Here is a 15,271-nt window from a genome sequence, read left to right as displayed (position 1 = left end):
GCATCTCTATGCTTCCCCTGCGCTGGTGCACAAACTGCAGCCATGCACCGGCACACGCTCCCTTGCACCATGGTGCAAGGATGCCTGCGTGGTGGGGAGATTGTTCTTGTGCAGGAAGGGACACCTTCCTGCACAAAAACAATCACAAGAGACTTTTTCCTCTTTTAATGCGTGCTGTAGAAAACAGCATGCACTGAAAGAGGAAAAAACGAGGAGAAATGAAAACATTTCTCCTCATAGTTGAAAAAAAAGTGATGGAGGCAGTAAACCTAGGGGAGTAGTAGAGAAGGAGTGAGGGAGTTACGAAAGAGCAGTAAAGCAGGAAGAGAGAGGGGAGAGGAATGAGAAAAGCAGAATGAGGAGAAGTGAAGAAAAATGGAGCATGAAAGTGAAGGGGTGAGAAATACAGATATTTTAAACTTACTTCACAAACAAAATAACTTAATTAGAAATAAATGTTTATTTTTGAATTGCATGAAGAATGGATTCAATTTCCTAAATTTTCTTTCTAGATCTGAAAAAAAAGAAAAAAAGTATTAATATTCAACAATACATTTTAGAAAACAGTACATATATTTTCATATTTTACAAAGTAATTTTTTGCCCTTTTTTTGCTGTTTTCAGAATATATCGATTTTCACTGAAAATTGTGATATCATTTGTATTCATCATTTAACAGCGGGCAAAAAAATAAACAATCTGAAAGATTGTTTAAAAAAGCCCTGAATCTATCCTTAGTAAAACATACCTTGATAGAAATGTAACATATATATTAAAAATATCTTCTAAGAACAATAACTATTTGCAATAAATAACGTCTGTAAATCTTGTTGCTTAAGCACATACACCAAAATAATATCTGTCAAAGAAGTCCACAATTGTTACATTTACCTTTCCATGAGGCCCAATGGTAATTTTTAAATCCTTTTTAAGTGAAATATCCAATCTTAATCCTATAAAATTGAAATAATGGTTTCTTCAGATGCTGGAATTTGTATCTAAAATTTTGGTTTTAGAAAAATTAAGTAACAATTTGGTAAATCATAAGGCAAACGTTGCTTAAAAATCAATTGAGAATCATTACACAGTGTCCATCCTTTTTCACATTTTAGATAAACTGTGTAATGACCAGAAGTTATAGAAGGTCCATCATGAAAAATTATTGCAACTGCAACAAAAGTTTTTCCTGATATTGATAATTGATTTCCTACAAGCTTTTTTAGTAAAGTATCCAATTTTGTTCCATCAGCTCTACAACGTTGTATCATTAAAATGACATACTGTCCATATTTCTTAAAAAATAAGGTTGATAACATTTCTGATTTACATTGAGAACATTCCATGTTGTGATTAGCATCTTTAACTAACTTACTAAAAGTCACTGATTTACTCTCTGGTAATGTTAAATATATGAACCTTTCAGAATCAACAGTACTGCTGCATGTGTTCAAACAATTTTCACAACAATGTTCCCATTTATAAGAGACACCAAATATATTTTCTATTTCTACCCCTTTATCTTCCAGTACCATAAGCATATACATTAAGAATTCCTGTGCATCTTGCTGGACATTTTGTGTAAACTGTGTACATCCAGAACATACATCTAAAAGATTTCTAACATCAGAAGCACTTTCTATTTTAGTTTTATCATTACTCAGCTTCTCATAAAGGAAACTCAGCAGAGAACAGAATCTTTTTTCATGATTTAGTATTATCTGCTCTTTCAAAATTTCAAGATAAAATACAACATTCAGCACTACATTTGCGTAGCAGTTGACACCAGAGCTATTTTCAAAATGACAACCAACAACCTCTTCAACATTGTCCTTTTTCTTTTTGCTTGGAATCACATCACTCTCTTTTTGTTTTCTCTTCTGTACATCCTCATTACAGATTTTCTCAATTCTCCTTTTCCGACAAACAACACATTTTTCAAACACAGGATACTGACCTAAATGAGGAGCATAGCTTATTCTTAATCTATTATACTCCTTTACACAGTTTGCATCAGCACTAATTTTTGAGTCATCAAAGTCTATCATGAATAAACCAGATATTTTTTTCACGCGTGACAAAGCAACATATGCCATACCTTCTTTAAACACACTAGATCCAATGTTTACAAAAGCACTATCTACAGTTAATCCTTGAGATTTGTGAATAGGTATAGCATATGTTAGAGAAAACGGAAACTGCTTCCTACATACATATAAGTCTTTCACAAGCAAAAAAAGAACTGAACAACGACTAATGTCTTTAACCTCTTCAATCGCATCAAATTTTATTTTTAAAAATTCAATTCCATCTTTTTCCGGTATTTAACAAACCCCACAACTTTACCCATAGCTCCATTCACTAAACCTTTTTCTACATCCAAATTACGTCTTAAAATTACTCGACAGTTCATACATACATAAAGATTCTTTTCTAAACCAGCTGTTTTCGAAATGTTTTTCTCTAGAGAATCCAATTTAGTTGTCAATTTGCTTGTCAATATAATAGTTATTCCTTCATGCTGTATTTTATCCACAGCTTCCAGTTTTATAATCTCTTCATTTTCCAATTTCAAAAGTTCTTGATTGAATTTAGAGCATTCATGTAGTGTTGGCATTAAGCAGATTACAGTATTTTTTCCTGCAATTATTTTGTATATTTTCTCTGGAACTATTTGTTCTGTTGGAAACAAATTACATAGCAATCGACTCTGTAAAGCTTTTCTGCCATGTTCTGTGAGTAGTCCAATTCTGATATCTTTGAGAATACTTGCATAATCATCATCATTTGCTTGCCGCATATTGGTAATGAGTCCTTTGTACTGAAAGTATGTCCAAATATTCACATTACCTATACTACCTAACGACTTTTTCGTGTCTTCATGTGTAAGAGTATGAAATACTGGTTGTCCTTTAACTGGAGTAAGCTGCAGAAGATCCCCAAAAACTATAACATGTTTTCCTCCAAATAACACGTCATAGTCTGTCTTTAGAATTTGCTGCATTCTTAAATGCACAGAGGCAAGCATTAAGTTTGATACCATACTTACCTCATCAATAATGAGAACTTTCATTTTCTTTAATACTCTTGAAACTTCAAAACATGCTTCTCCTGTTAGCTTGTGGTATTGTATTTTGTTCTCATGCTCTACTGGTAACATTAGCAAATGATGTAAGGTAATTCCTTTTATGTTATATGCTGCTAACCCAGTTGGAGCAGTAACAACACAAGACAACGTTGAATCAGTTTTTTTCTGTAGGTAGCTTCTAATTACTTTAATTAAGAAACTTTTTCCAGTTCCAGCTTGTCCACTCACATACATTCTGATTGGTTCAAATGATGTGCATGAGCACTCTTTATTTTCATGCAGTAATCCATGATCAATTTGTTTTGTGACTTCCTCATTAATTTTTTGTTGTTCATCATTCAGTTGTTGTTCCAAATTTGGTAAGTTCATTAAAGCTTCCTGAGCTTGATTCATAGCTGTTTCCACTTCAGTCATGGCTATTGCAGCTTCATTTTCTACGATTGGTTGACCTAGAGGATCTTGACTGAGCGTCCCAGAACTTTGACTGTCTTGAGAACTGTCTCTAGCTACTTCAGCTGCAATTGTTGTTCCTTGTTCAATTTCTTCATCTAACATTTGTACATAAGTTGTGAAAGTACTGCATTCTATGCTATCTTTGCATGCATTAAAGGAATCTTCATTGCTCTGAAAATCTCCAAGTAATTCATCCTCTGATCGCCATGGTTTAAACAACTGTAAAAGTGCTAAATAGTAAAATCCCTTCTTGTCAGTAGTGTCGCAACTCAGCTTTCTGTGATTAATCAAACTTCCTTTTGTTTGTTTCACCAAACATCCTTCCACACCAATGACTTTATATTTTCCATTGTTGATGTCTTCTGTGGCATTCCGTTTAAAAATGTAGTTCTGCAGCACTTCATAGAGACACATGTTCTCAAGATGATGACTTCTTTTGGGGTAATATGTGTCCAACATGTTTGTTCTTAAAATGTCTGTACTTTCTGGTTCGTACTCTGCTAAATATTCAATTTCTCGAATAGATTTCAGTACCCGATTTCGCATTCCTGCAAGGCCTAAACTTACCCAAATTATTCTTCTGGATTTCGAGTACAGACTTGCAGATGATAACCTATCTGAGCATTCGTATGATCCAATTTCTCGATGCGATAACATCTTTAAACTGAAACTGTATAGCTTTTTACTGACAGTCTTCTCGTGAGAAATCTCTTCCCACATTTCTTTTAATTCCGTTTTCTCAGATTTAGTGATGTAAGATGTGACATACCGAGCAACAGCAATAGAATTGTCAGCTACATACTGTATATCCATGTTAGCATTCCACATGGATAAAATGACTGGGTTGTAGTCATTTATATATTTTGACTCTTCTTTTCTTCTTAGGTTGTATTTTTCGGTGATTTCCTTGTAATAGTATGTCGCACAGCTGACATAAAACTGTTTACTCTTCCTTTTGAAAGAACAGGTCGTGGAAATCCAAATCGACATTTTGTGTAGAATTTATCTTTACTCTTATACTTTCGTCGACAGTATTTTCCACACCGATGACTTGGAAACGTAAAACTTGCTCTTTTAAGTTTTTTTCTTCTGTGCTTTTAGGTATAGCACATGTTGCATATTCTTCAATGAAAGATAAAACTGCATCATCAGAATCTGTTCCAAATTTTGGGGCATCCTTGATCCACAACAGCATATGAATATGAGGAGCACCTCTTGCTTGGAACTCTTTTCTCCAAAAGAAATCCACAACTTCTCCAAGAGGTGGATTTTTTTTATTGCAGATGAAGGACATCATAGCCTCAAATCTATGATTGAAATATCTGCAAACATTAACCGGATCCAATGAGCACAATTCTCCTGCTGTCTTGTATTGGATGTTTTCAATATTTGAATTTGCCTCTCGAAGAAAATCCAGTAAATCATATCAAGCGTACTCAGCACAGCTTAGGGTAAGGAACCATGTAGGAGTTCCTAAATTCCATAACATACATTTCAATTCTCCATGGCGTCGGTACAAATATTCATTAGTCCCACGCTGACAAGCCATCAAATTAATCAATTGAGATTCCAAATGATCATCTCGCTGTTGCACTTTGTTCATAAAATCCTTAGCAGACACATTATGTAGATGTACTCCAGTTTTTAAAATGTGATTTACTGCATAAGATAGTGCAGACAAGTCACTTTCAAATAAAAGATGGAACAAATAAGGAATGCTCTGACGAAATCTTGGATCTTCTGCATATAATCTTGTAGTCCGATACTCAGAAGCAGGAATCTGTACTGGACGTTCATCATATCGTCCACCTTTTCCTGTAGGAAACAGCTGGGGAAAACAACGAGCTTCCAAGCTCTCCTCCCATACACTCACAGGAGTTCCTTTTGCTTTTTTCATCTGAAAGAGATCAATAGTGTTTCCCATAACTTCTTTAGAATGGAGAGGATGTATGCTGAAATGTTCATAAATTTCTTCTTCTTTTGACTTATCCACTTTTTCAATTTGCCCAGTTGGTATTCCTGTGTCTGCTAGTAAAACTTCTTCATCTTCATCCATATAAACTGATTCATACCATTTATTATTTCTTTTCAAATATAAATTTGCTCTTTGTACTTTTCGTACCTCTACCAGCTCCTGCCAAATTTTCTTATTCTATGTAGGTACACCATTAACCAGAATAACTAATGGTTCAGTTTCCAAACTATCTGCATCAATTGTTTCAATATTTTTTTTCAAATCTAATGGCAAATAGACAACTCTTCCTTTTAAACCTCTTTGTAAATCTGAAGGAGGTAATTTTCCTGTTTTGGGCTCCATACGAACTATAGTCTGAAACGGATGGACACATTGAATGAGTATAGACACATACGTATTTAAATCAGAAAGTTCTGCAGGAATATCAACCAATTCTAAATTATTATGTACAGCTCTAGCTGGCATTTTATTTTCTTCTAACTTATTATAACAGCATTTACAAATACGCTGAACTTCACCCAAATCAAAACAATTTTCCAGAAATAAATATGTAGCAAAATCCTTCCACTCATAATTATTTTCTTTTTCACTTTTTTTTATAGGGATCAACATACCTTGTTTGAATTTTATAATGGCTTCTCCGGCAACAAATACAAGTAATATTTGGTCTTTCATTAGAGACGATAGTAAATTTTGTCATTTGATCTTCAAATTTTTTACTAACAGTGGGTTCTACATTCTCTTCCACATTTTCTTCAAAAACTGTGTCATTTCCTGCACTTTCTTGCTCTGGACCAAAGTAACAAAACTCAATATCCTCACAAACCTTCTTCACATCGGATACAGATCCACGGAACAGAGCACTACTCAACTCATTTAACTTTAGTGCTGGACTTTTAGCAAAATACAATCTTCTCACAAACTTTCTCATTTCAGTATGATGTACTGCCAGCATCCTAAAATGGTGAAAAACACTTTGACAAACTTTCCTAGAAAGACAAGCCAGAGAATGTCCTTGCAAACCAGTATTCTTTCTCACTTTGCAGCATCTTAATCTTCTGTTTAACACTTTTTTTACTATATTCTCTTAGAAAGTCACGTAATTTATCAATAGATTCCTGTTGTACAGTACAAATACTACTACAATTCCAAGTGTACACTGGGGCTTTAGGACGTCTCCCCATAACCTCCTCAGCTAACACTTCTTCCTCATTTCTTGGAACCATTTTCTCCTTTTCCATTACACAACCATCTTTAACTTCATAAGCACGACCATTGGTGTCAACTGCATGCAGCAAACTATTACTTTGAAGATAACTCTCTTCATTAAAAAATGGTTCAGTACTTGAACTATGCTTCCATTCTCCTAAGAACACTTTACAAAAGTCATTTTTTTTCACTACTCTTTTCCTTTTGCTTTTTGACTTCATTACATTGACTAATTTATCTAATGTACGGATCCTGTTCAAAATTAAAATGAATAGTTTTCTTTTTAATTCCAAAGCCTTTGCAACAATTGATTCAATATGTTTCTTTTTCTTATAAAATTTGGCTTTCTTCCTATATTTTTTCACATCCTTTAGCAAATTAAACATCACTCTTCTCTGAAACATTTTTCTACGAATGTATTTAAAATATGTTTTTCTTTTTAAGTCATTCTTTCTTACTTCTGATTGTACATTAGCATTTAGTATTTTCTGTCGATTGTCTTGTTGTTTTCTACTTGAAACACTATTTGCAGTAGATATATTTTTTACATTTTTTCTTTGCTTGAGGATATTTTTAAAAAAATCCTTAGTCTGCTTACCAGAAGACTTTTTCTTTTTTCCAACAGGAGGTTCTTCAACTAATTTTTGTTGTCCAGTTGTCTTCAAATATACATGTTGTTGCTGTTCTTTTCTATTTCTTGATTTTATAGGCATCTTTAATTTATTTCAGTATTGTTCAGCAATACCTGAAAGAAACTAAAAAAAAATACCTTTATGTATTTTAAATATATTACTATATTTTTTATGAGCTTTTTAAATCCTTTCATATGAGCTGTCCCTTACCTAACAGCATGACACATTTTTCTTATAGTTTAGAGAGGCAGAAAAGAGCACATGTCCTAACAGCTACTTGAGACCATGAGCATGTGTTACCTGGGTGAGTGATTAGACTAGAGCAAAGGAAATGAGACTTGGTGACGTTGAATGTGTTAGCGTTACACACTGCTATCTGAAATACCACACAGTGCTGATTAGTAAGCATGGGAGTGAAGGAGAAGCAGCTGCCTGTGTGCTAAGAGTGAGTTTCTGGAGACTGTGTATTGTCAGGTGCAACAGAGATCTGCATGGATGCTTGAACAACTGCATGAAGACTGCAGACATGTATGTAAGAGTACATGTGTGGTAAGGGTTAATTGGAGTTTTGAACATGTAGGAATTACCTCACCCATTGCAGGAGTGGAAGGAAAATCTACCATGTTCATTTCAAATGTGTTAGCATTTGCCTCTCATTTGTGAGATAGTGATTTCCGCTGAATGCTAACCATCACAGATGAAGAAAACAAGCTGCCCCTTTCCTGCGAGTGCAAGTCTTACAGAACAACAGCAACACAAATTAAATCTCTGACAACAATTCCTGTGTGCACACAGACTCATGGTGTGATTCTAGGCAGAAAATGATATTTGATTGGCAATTTCAAAGCACATTTACTACTGTGGTACAGTAAGTGATAATTACTGTAACAGCCTGACACATTTTTCTTATAATTTAGAGAGGCAGAAAAGAGCACATGTCCTTACAGCTGCATGAGACCATGATCATATGTTACCTCGGTGAGTGATTAGACTAGAGCAAAGGAAATGAGCCTTGGTGACATTGAATGTGTTAGCGTTACACACTGCTATCTGAAATACCACACAGTGCTGATTAGTAAGCATGGGAGTGCAGGAGAAGCACCTGGCTGAGTGCTAAGAGTGAGTTTCTGGAGACTGTGTATTGTCAGGTGCAAGAGAGATCTGCATGGGCACTTGCACAACTGCATGAAGACTGCAGAGATGTATGTAAGAGTACATGTGTGGTAAGGGTTAATTGGAGTTTTGAACATCTAGGAATTACCTCATCCATTGCAGGAGTGGAAGGAAAAACTACCATGTTGATTTCAAATGTGTTAGCATTTGCCTCTCACTTGTGAGATAGTGATTTCTGCTGAATGCTAACCATCACAGTTGAAGAAAACAAGCTGCCCCTTTCCTGAGAGTGCAACTCTTACAGAACAACAGCAAAACGAATTAAATCTCTGACAACAATTCCTGTGTGCACACAGACTCATGGTGTGATACTAGGCAGAAAACGATATTTGATTGGCAATTTCAAAGCACATTTACTACTGTGGTACAGTAAGTGATAGTTACTGTAACAGCCTGACACATTTTTCTTATAATTTAGAGAGGCAGAAAAGAGCACATGTCCTAACAGCTACATGAGACCATGAGCATATGTTACCTCGGTGAGTGATTAGACTACAGCAAAGGAAATGAGCCTTGGTGACGTTGAATGTGTTAGCGTTACACACTGCTATCTGAAATACCACACAGTGCTGATTAGTAAGCATAGGAGTGTAGGAGAAGCAGCTGCCTGTGTTCTAAGAGTAAGTTTCTGGAGACTGTGTATTGTCAGGTGCAAGAGAGATCTGCATGGACGCTTGAACAACTGCATGAAAACTGCAGAGATGTATGTAAGAGTACATGTGTGGTAAGGGTTAATTGGAGTTTTGAACATCTAGGAATTACCTCATCCATTGCAGGAGTGGAAGGAAAAACTACCATGTTGATTTCAAATGTGTTAGCATTTGCCTCTCACTTGTGAGATAGTGATTTCTGCTGAATGCTAACCATCACAGTTGAAGAAAACAAGCTGCCCCTTTCCTGCGAGTGCAAGTCTAACAGAACAACAGCAACACAAATTAAATCTCTGACAGCAATTCCTGTGTGCACACAGACTCAAGGTGTGATTCTAGGCAGAAAACGATATTTGATTGGCAATTTCAAAGCACATTTACTTCTGTGGTACAGTAAGTGATAATTACTGTAACAGCCTGACACATTTTCCTTATAATTTAGAGAGGCAGAAAAGAGCACATGTCCTAACAGCTACATGAGACCATGAGCATATGTTACCTCGGTGAGTGATTAGACTACAGCAAAGGAAATGAGCCTTGGTGACGTTGAATGTGTTAGTGTTACACACTGCTATCTGAAATACCACACAGAGCTGATTAGAAAGCATGGGAGTGCAGGAGAAGCACCTGGCTGTGTGCTAAGAGTGAGTTTCTGGAGACTGTGTATTGTCAGGTGCAACAGAGATCTGCATGGATGCTTGAACAACTGCATGAAGACTGCAGACATGTATGGAAGAGTACATGTGTGGTAAGGGTTAATTGAAGTTTTGAACATGTAGGAATTACCTCACCCATTGCAGGAGTGGAAGGAAAATCTACCATGTTCATTTCAAATGTGTTAGCATTTGCCTCTCATTTGTGAGATAGTGATTTCTGCTGAATGCTAACCATCACAGTTGAAGAAAACAAGCTGCCCATTTCCTGCCAGTGCAAGTCTTACGGAACAACAGCAACACAAATTAAATCTCTGACAACAATTCTCGTGTGCACACAGACTCATGATATGATTCTAGACACAAAACAGTATTCCTGGGTGATACCAGTACACCTTAACTTATGGTGAAGACATAATCCATAATATCTTACAAGTTCAAGGCAGTTAAATATCTTCCAAAACATAAAATGTAAAACACAACTTTAAAAAAGAAACAATTTTCTTTTATTTATATCAAAATGCACTACATACATCCCCTCTCAAATTCATAACTCACCTTTAAAAGTAGTTAGTTGAGAAAGAAATGTGGCACTCACACAACAAATTATCAGAGCCAGAATCTCAGAGCTGTAATCCTCTCACCAGAACCAGTAAATGGCAAAGTTTCCCTCTCTTTTTTCACACATATACATGTTAACTTCAAATCACATTGCTTCCCACATTTTTTCAAATGGAAACACACATTTCTATTGGTTGCAAATTTCAACCCTTTCCAAGTGATCCCTACCCCCAACATGACTTCTGCCTGCTACCATGGCAACAGGTCATGGAACACTGGTGTGAGCAGAGAGGTCAGAAGTTCAGCACACAATGTTTCTAATCCAAAGAGCAAGAGTGCTTGACTTTTCAAACCTAACAGCAAATCCAAACTAATGTTCTCTGGGAACACATTTTTCTGAACCAATACAAAACATGCTTTTAAAAATGTAAACATACAACCTTGTTTTTAGTGTAGAATGGTTTGAAACAGCCAATGAGTCCTTTTTATTAAAAAAAATTATGTAAGCATCCATTTTACAACTATCTTTCTTTTCATATTGCCATTCTACTGAAAGACACATTCTGAGTGCATCCAGATCTCCTTGGAAGATGTTCACAGTGTGGATTGTAGGTCATAGCTATGTCTTATGGAGTGAAAAATATGCAGAAAAAAGAGGTATTGTGAAAGACCTTGCTTTGCCAAATGTAGACATTACATGGATTGGTCAGAAAGGGTTAAAGTGGCACCAATTAATGCCTTTGGTGAAATCCTTTCTACATCTCCCACAGCCTAACCTTATAATTGTGCACTGTGGTGGAAATGACCTAGGCACTTTAACTGGGGTAGGTCTGGAAATGCTTGTTAAGGACACCTTTGTGCAATTGATGTCACTTTTTCCACAAACTACCTTTGTAAATTCTAATATATGCCAAAGGCAAAAGTGGAACTGGTCCAACCAACATTGTCCACAGATTGACAATGCAAGAAAGCACGTCAATAAGTCTGTTTCTGATTTCCTCAGAGACTATGGTATGGGTTCTATATACCACAACAACTTGCGTTACAACATGCAAGGCATTTATAGAGGAGACGGTGTACATTTCAATGATGAAGGGAACAGAGTCTTCCTCTTGAACTTTAGACTCTGCATCGGTACTTACTTGTAGGTACCAAAAAACACTCAATGAACACAACGGCTCTTTTTAGAGCCACCTAACATCTAAACACTTAAACTTGATTTTTAATTCTATTTTTTTTACACATTTTTTTCACCGTGTGCGCACCGTGCGCGCACGGAGCGCGCACCCAGCGTTTTTAAAAAAAACAAAAAAAATGTTTTTTTTCACCCTTCAGGGTCCTTCAGGGACCCCTTGACAAAGGCTAGGGGGTCAGGAGCTCTCTACCCTGCCCCCTTTCCACGTTCTCCACCTTTGTTTTTCTCTCTCACCAAAGTCACACACAAAATGGCGGCCGACACTTCCTGATTTCGACCGATTCGAACGTTGACTGACATCTAACCACCAATCAGATTTACGCTCGCGCATGGCACGGTGCGCGCACGGTGCGCGCACGGTGCGTGCCTATAGATATTTATATGCTTTTAAATGCAATTTTCTCAGGAAATACTGAACAGATTGACTCCATATATGCAAAAGGCACTTCCCTGACCTGAGGACTACCTCTTTGCCAAATTTCAAGTAATTCTGTTCAGCCGTTCGGGCTGTACCTTCGACTAAAGGTCCTATGGGAAAATGCATGGGGAAAACGCGTTTTGGGACCCCCCTTTTTTCTCGGCCCCCGCTTGATGAATCACCCCGAGACTTTCAGGGTAGGAGCTGAGCGGAGCGCCCCATTAGTTTTGAAAATTTCGCGAGGATTCATCAACCGGCGCCAAAGTTATTCAAAATAGGATTTTCAGATTTCCTATGGAAACACGATCCTAACTATAACTATCTATATATATATATATATTCAGGAATGCCTCTGCACAAAGCCCTGCTTTCACCACCCCATCACCAGGACCAACATAAGGACGGCACACAGGAATTCATTACAGAAGCAATTTATTTGTTTTCAGATGCTTCCATAATTTATTAAGCAAGTAACCAGCAAAGTGCAAGGTGTATATTTCCCACCAGGACAGATCTATGTATAATACATTTCTTTTCAATGTTACATTAAGCATACATCAATTTACATTGATACACATCCAAGTCTGATTGCACACAATTAGTAAAAATACACTTCCAAAGACAAAATCTAAAACGGGCCGCCATGCCTGAGAGTGAAATTCATACATACACGTTTAACTTAAATTAAATTAGATATCTGCATCATTTGTCGGGTTATAACTGTATTAATGTAACTTAGCTAGCGGGGAATAACAAGAGCTCCTCTTTCATAATACAAATGACCTGTATAGGCTATCCTTTTATCTTGGGTGGGGCTGTTTTCCGAAGACCAGACCATTTCTGTGAAAGGTTGTAAAGCTGGAAAGGAGAAGTAAAACTTTTCCTATCAATAATTAAATAGTTGGGCAATACGGCTTTTGTATTATTAAAAAACTTAGTTGAATTTGGAGACGTAGGAGTTCCCTGATTCAATTGTATTCTTGGCTACTAGATGCGTTGCTGCGTTTGGAGCTTCCAAACTCCCCTTTTTTCCCATGTAGTATCCATGAATAATCCTTAATTTTGTAGCCTGAAATGGAACAGTTGGTTTTGCTTGTTGGGTATTCATTAAAACAGTGCCCTCAGCATGCCTGGAAATGTTGTCAGCGTTAAGGATAACATTTTAACCCTGGACACCTTAGTCATTGCTTAGAAATTTAGAAACCTATTTATTGATTCACCTGTTTGGGTACCTTTTAATGGCATTGATTTGTCTTCTAAAGGACCTGAATTAAATCAAACAGAACAATAGACAATATCATCTGCAGGTGTACTTGAGTCAAGAATTTCTTTAGGACTTAATTGCAAACAGGGATATGAAGAAAGGCGATGTTCTCTCACGTCAGCATATCCAAAGGTAATATCTACACCAGATCTTATAGTACTTTCTATTATTTGCATTGGTCCCAAAATTAAGTTATGTGTTGCACTGTCTTTGCCAAAATTAGTTACAGTCTGAAGGTTTCAAGTGATTTGAAACAAAATTCCATAATGAAATGTTAAAGTTCAATAGAATGTGGGTTAAACATACCCATATCGTATATAATTTGCAACTCTCACTGTCAAAATCTTTAATAGGAAGTCTGATTTACAGAGTTCTGTTTTCTGGAACTTCTTGGTTGAGCTCTGCTTTCAAGATGGGGTTTAAGGCATTTTATGTTCTAGGTTCCTGAATGGCCAAACATCTACCTTCCCATTTTTATATCTGTAGACATTTTGTTAATCAGGTTGAGCTGGATAAGTGTTGTCTCTGGTTGAAACAAAATGACAACTTTTGCAGGTACCCAGGACTTGTTTCCTTATATCTTATGGGTGGCGTGAAGAATTTTAACTGTGATCTTTGTCTCAGATTTGAACTAATGGGAGGCACTGACTGCTGGTTTCTTGTGGTTATGTTTCGTTATGTTTCTAAGGGTTTAGAGAAGGTTTGGTTATCTAATTTTTAAACAGTTGAGTTTCCTCCATCAGCTATGTTGGTAGCCCTGTTTTTACCATGTTACAGTAATCAAGTTGAACCATCACTGGGGACTGTGCCAATTCAATCTGGTGTTTGTTTTGTAGGAGATGGAGGATTTTCCAGAGTATGAACAACTATAAATTTAAGCCAAATAACTTCGAGGAAATCTATGAGCCATTGCAGTGGTTGGGGATAGATACAAGAATACGTTTAGCCAACCTTCAAAATCTATATATTAAGATCTACATCTACATACTCATATCGTGTTGCTGTTGAACAAAGAAAGTGAGTAGAAGGAGTTTCAAGAGACTCTGAGAGGTTGACTGCCTTGGCACCTCACCTATCAAAATATAAATAGAGATATATTTAAAGGTGGTTATGAGTATAGCTAAAAAGCTTTGGTGCTTCAAGTTAAAGGGTTTAGAGTAGACCATACGGTTTATCTTCTGAACTAGGGTACTTATAATCAGCCGAAGGCATACACATCCACAAAGCTATGATTTCATTTGTGACTTTATTTCATAACCAATGGGTTTTGAGGACTAAATCATCAATAAAAAGAACAAGCTTTGGCAAACACCAATTGTTTTTACGTTTAAAATGTGCCTGCACTTGTATTCTTCAACAGTAGCTACACAAAAATGCATGTGCATGCATCTGTATGGATGGGTGGTTATCTTGAAATGTTTTTTAAAGAGAAACACATGGGCACCTGTCTCAGAATGGTCTTTCTATTAAAGAAGATACATTCAAAGATGGCTGCTGAAACATGTGCATACGTGTCCATGAGTCGTGATGTATCAGCATCTGTTTTGGATTTTTTTAAAATTATATGTTCCTGTTCTATGAAGGATGATGGGCATTTTAGAATAATTATTTTTAAAAAACAGGCAGGGGATGTCTTCGAAACTTCAAATTTTTCACTGCAACGCACAAAGGACTGGATGTTTTCTGACCCTTCCAGCATAGGAGATTCACACTTCCAGCAACAAAATAAGAGTTGGGAGTTAAAATAAGAATTAGGATTGAAGCAAAATAGTTAGTTTAGATTGATGTACTCCTTGGTTTCTCAGGAAAATCGTCATGACCGTCGCACTCTTTCTCTGACATTACTTACACCCATCCCTCACTATGGACTTTGCACCATCTAGCCTTAAACAAGCTACAGTGATACTGCATTTAAAAAAGTCTGGAACTCACAATGCTAAATAATGCCAATTAACTTCAGGCCTAGGCCTTGGTTCCGCTTCACAGATGGGATTATGGAATGA

The sequence above is a fragment of the Triturus cristatus genome, chromosome 4_2 (assembly GCF_964204655.1).
Source record: "Triturus cristatus chromosome 4_2, aTriCri1.1, whole genome shotgun sequence".
Taxonomy (NCBI): domain Eukaryota; kingdom Metazoa; phylum Chordata; class Amphibia; order Caudata; family Salamandridae; genus Triturus; species Triturus cristatus.
Note: the sequence above shows the minus strand (reverse complement) of the source record.